The following is a 5,000-nucleotide window of genomic DNA, read 5'->3' as shown; positions in this document are numbered from 1 at the left end:
AAAAAACACTTTAAAAGCGAAATACAAGGAAGGCACTTCACGTACGTAAATACAAGTTTTTCTCAGTTTGGACATTTACTGAAAAGTAATTGGCTAGTGAACCTGTATTTGCAGATAATTGACTCTCTTCTTGCTTTGTTTTTCTTTTTTGTGAACTACCACTTGTAACTAGGAATATAAGTTGTTGCTGTTGTTTTTTAAATGTTCTTTAAACCTCCCGATCTAAGTGTAAGGGTGGTTCATTTTCACTATCGAAATTACCATAAGCTTAAGCAACATACCGACACATATTTAATTCTTGTTTATGTCTTCTCTTCTCATTAATTCTTCTCGGTGACCCAAGTGGTGTGGCACCAACATGGCCGCCAGTGCTTGGATTGTTTTAGTTTTTATTATCATTTATGTTATGGACTTCAAACTGAGAGATGTCCAATGTGGCTTTTTTAATACGTATAAGCATTGTAATGTTAAGATGCATAAGCTAAAATTGCATGTCGTCGCTAATATCGGATCGCGACGAGGGATATCAAAGGTCGCGTTGACTTCCACGGGGTACTGCAAACTGCAGATTGTTGCCACTAAATGTGGAAGCGTGGCATTAACTCGCTAGCCATTCCGGGTCATGATCCTACGGTTGAAATTACTATATTTTTTGATGTTGAAATTAATCCTGGGTCAGACAAAAGTGATTTCAGGGATAAACAAGTTCTATCTGAATACTCAGAGAGTTTATTTACATCACTATCACCGTTTCATACATATTCTCGACAACATATCTTGGAACTAAGACGGTGTCTTGGTTCTCCATGTTCTTCTACTATACCTTTTCTCAAGTTCAGAGGGCGAAGTTCCCGGCCATTATTTCATTCACCTTCAACTCGTAATCTTGGAGGTGTTCTTGATCGGTGCTTTAACCTTGAAGATCACGTGAGAGCTATTTGCAAGTTTGCGCATTATCACCTTGGGAACATTGCTAAAATACGAAAGTATCTCTCTGAAGACAGTGCTAAAACTGTGGTTCATGCCTTGATCACGTCAAATTAGATCATTGCAATGTTCTTTCATATGGACTCCCACAGCGGCTACTACCCAAGTTACAACGGTTCAAAATTCAGCGGAACGACTTGTAACGCGTTCTAGAAAAATCTATAACATCACCCCGAAGTTGAAAGAGCTTCACTGCGTACCGGTTCGATGTATAAAGTGATTCTAATAGTTTTTAAATCTCTTAATGGAGCAGCACCTGATTACATCTCTGACTTGGTGGAGTGCAAAACATAGTCACGCAATCTAAGGTCATCATCATTGAGACTCTATCTTGGCTACCCCGTCAGCTCCCTTGACAACATATTGGGATAGTGCCTTTGCCGTAGTTGCCTCCAAATAATTACCGATCGTCATCCAAACCCATTGTTTTCTGTCTGCATTATGTCACCGAATGCCGAGAGAAAAACAAATGAATTGCAACTAACTGTGGGAGAAAAACGGGTGCGGTCGTTTTTGGCGGCAGGGAAATTATCAGGGGTAATCTTACACGTGCTAAATCGACACGCAGCATTATTAAACCTAAAATAAGCTGCATTATTGAAAATAATGCTGCGTGTTTTAGTTTTAATAATGCAGCATGCTTTACATGCATATATCCACTTCCCCCATATTCATGGTTTCTCAACATTTTCATATGCTCTAACAGCCTTATTCTTAATTCGTAAATGAGCCAGGCCTCCATTATTACTTTTACTTACATCTTCCACATATTGCAAATACTCTGCACCAGACTCATCGGTATGTAATGATAGCTGAGAATTCGAAATGATTTCCGTACAGGTCCCTACTTCATTATGCATGCAGAAGAAATTAATTATTCATTCGCGCTATTGTTTTGTAGAACAAAACGTATACCCAAGGGAACCGAATATATACATGAGTAATTTGTACTTACGGGATGAATAAAAACGGATCTCGTTTTTTCTCTCCCTCCCTCTCTCTCTCTCTCTTCTTTCCCTTCATCCCCCACACCGTTACTCGTTTTTGTCCCAGCTTTCCCCTTTCTATCCCTTCGTCTTGTTTTTATTTCCAGATCCCGCTCGGCTTTTTCTGCCATTTTATCCCACGATATGTCACTCGCAGCTTGCCTTGAACTCCGACCCACTGTAAACCTCTGGATTACTTGTCCCTGTTCTTTACCACTGAGCTAACGTCTCAAGTTGCTAATTCACACCTTGAAAATGATATTTATTTTGAATTCTGGCTGACTATTTACATAACAATGATACGTGATTATATACACGTGCCGTGCCAAGCACCTACAATCGAACTTACACTTGTAGGTTACCGTTAAGAGATCCCTGTTTTATTACTCTTGAAACAACCCATCTCTTTAATAATGCTAACCGTAACCCTAATTACGACTAAAGGCACTGTTTAGGCTTAAGGTTAGTCCCTGTGATAGTTTTAGGTTTTCCAGTATTGCTGTGAACTGTGACCTGCGTTTCCTTCATGCCCCGTGCGTGCGGCACACTTATAAGTTCACTGCGTGGAAGAGTATACCACGCTTAAAGTCTGATTGGTGCATCTTTCATGGCAAACTTTCATGCACGAGTTCATTGCAATTAAAATCGTTTCATATTTCCCTTCTTTTGAAGCAAACTTGTGTCTTCGTAAAAATCAAGATGGCTACCGAAGTAAAAGGATCACAGCAATGGGAGATTTGATCATTTGGAAATTGCCCCTGCTTTATAGCCTTTCCAGAGTTGTGCATAGAGTGGTGCAAAGAAAACAATTTACTTTCGTCTTCCGTGTCCAAAACCTGTGTGAAAACGCAGTCAGTTGGCAAAGACAAAGTGCCGCATCGGGAGATGGATCTGTTTCGCGATGCTCAAGAAAAAACTGCAATGGATAGCCTTCAATTCGCCAGAACACATATTCATTTTCTGACCGTAAACTTTCCTTGAAAAAATATTAGCCCTAGCTACCTAGGCCTGTGGCCGGAAAGTTTACAACTGCCTACAAGACAAGGGCTAACATCATCTCACCGCAGTTAACCATCGGCTTAACTTTGTCGACCCAGACACACGAGCCCACAGCAGGGCATTGAAAAGACATGATGGGGAGTGAAACGAAGTATGCCTCGTACGGGAACATCCATGGATCTCTACTAAAGCTATTTACTTGGAAGTATCATTGAGCACATTGCCGATCTCTACAAAGAGCGATAAATCGCAAAATCGCTCTAAATGCACCGTTTGTGATCCTAAATACAGGAAAGGAAGAAAATATACAATTTGTAGTGTCTCGGCGAATTTTTGAGCAGACAGGAAGAACAATTTTAAAAAGAGCAGGTAGCCATTAAATTTCTTATGACATTACCTTTATTTGGTTTGTTTATTATGTTTGCAAATCTGAACCCTATTACAACGATTGCTTGAAACTCCACTTCTTGCGCTTATTCTAAAACTGAAAAATGGGTAAAATTGCAGGAAAAGTGCCGAAATTGCAAGAAAAACTGTTCGATTTTCCGTATTTCAGACAGAAGTTCGACCGACTGTTTTTTAAGTCCGTATAGACTTAGAAAAAAAACCTCTAAAAAGAAAGAACAAGCGCCACAGTCCCAAAGGACGTCTATTGTTATCGCTATTGTTTTCTTGAAACAAAGGAGTGTATGCATAATGAAGTAGGGACCTGTGCGGAAATCTTGCCTAGAATTCTTCATTCTTAGGTATCTGTGTTCTTGCCCTGCTCGCAATGCAAGGCAATTTCCAAAAACAAAAAGTATAGTATTTCTAAGTAATTAGGGCGTGTCACTTATAAAAACCCGTTTTGCCACAAATATTCCATTTGATATGGAATTATGACTTCTGCTTTACTAGTAATAGTACCAATTCCTTTCCCCGCCCTTTCTTTTAAAACAAAATTTAAGGCCAAATCAAATTACGAAATTCACAACCGTTCTTATCAATAAGAAATAGGGGTCCCTTACGTTGGAAACGAAGATAACATTGTAAACTGCATATCATTTAATATATGGTCTTGCCAGGGTATTCTTGTCCATCTTCCTTCCTCACTTCAGCCACAAATCGAGCCAAGAAAAAATCCAGATCCTCGTCAGACATCTCGTCGATGCCTTGGTTTAGCACAGGCTCGTCACTGTTCTCAACCTTTAACACAGCTTCATTTCTCGTCTCCCGCCATTCTTCAAAGATATTTAGGACCCAATTCCACTGCCTTCGACTAGCATCAGAAATCCAGCTGTCTTCAAGCCTCCGACATTCGTCAGATGAGATTGGCGCACGATATCATCCACTCCCTAGTAACAACCAATACGGCAAGATTTCCGCACAGGTCCCTACTTCATTATGCATACACTCCTTTGTTTCAAGAAAACAATAGCGATAACAATAGACGTCCTTTGGGACTGTGGCGCTTTGTTCTTTCTTTTTAGAGGTTTTTTTTTCTAAGTCTATATGGACTTAAAAAAAGTCGGTCGAACTTCTGTCTGAAATACGGAAAATCGAACAGTTTTTCCTGCAATTTCGGCACTTTTCCTGCAATTTTACCCATTTTTCAGTTTTAGAATAAGCGCAAGAAGTGGAGTTTCAAGTAATCGTTGTAATAGGGTTCAGATTCGCAAACATAACAAACAAACCAAATAAAAGTACTGTCATAGGAAATTTAATGGCTACCTGCTCTTTTTATCATGAAATTGTTCTTCCTGTCTGCTTAAAAATTCGCCGAGACACTGCAAAGTGTATATTTTCTTCCTTTCCTGTATTTAGGATCACGAACGGTGCATTTAGAGGGATTTTGCGATTTATCGCTCTTTGAAGAGATTGGCAATATGCTCAATGATACTTCTAAGTAAATAGCTTTAGTAGAGATCCATGGATGTTCCCGTACGAGGCATACTTCGTTTCACTCCCCATCATGTCTTTTCAATGCCCTGCTGTGGGCTTGTTTGTCTGGGTCGACGAAGTTTAGGCGATGGTTAACTGCGGTGAGAT

At 39.8% G+C, this 5,000-nt stretch overlaps 1 protein-coding gene across 4 annotated transcripts in view; it reads right to left on the bottom strand.

The window, feature by feature from the left end:
- Positions 1–5,000, bottom strand: part of LOC138041046 (tripartite motif-containing protein 2-like) — a 28,276-nt gene that overhangs the window by 10,749 nt on the left and 12,527 nt on the right. The window contains exon 2 of one of the 4 annotated variants that reach the window (XM_068886824.1): positions 824–915. The exons of the other annotated variants lie outside the window; for them this stretch is intronic. The gene's annotated coding sequence lies outside the window, so the exon portion shown is untranslated. The remainder of the gene's footprint in view (positions 1–823; positions 916–5,000) is intronic. 4 annotated transcript variants of the gene reach the window in all.

The sequence above is a fragment of the Montipora capricornis genome, chromosome 3 (genome assembly GCF_036669925.1).
Source record: "Montipora capricornis isolate CH-2021 chromosome 3, ASM3666992v2, whole genome shotgun sequence".
In the NCBI taxonomy this organism is placed as follows: Eukaryota; Metazoa; Cnidaria; class Anthozoa; order Scleractinia; family Acroporidae; genus Montipora; species Montipora capricornis.
The sequence above is the reverse complement of the archived record's forward strand: the minus strand, read 5'-3'. Positions and strand labels throughout refer to the sequence as shown.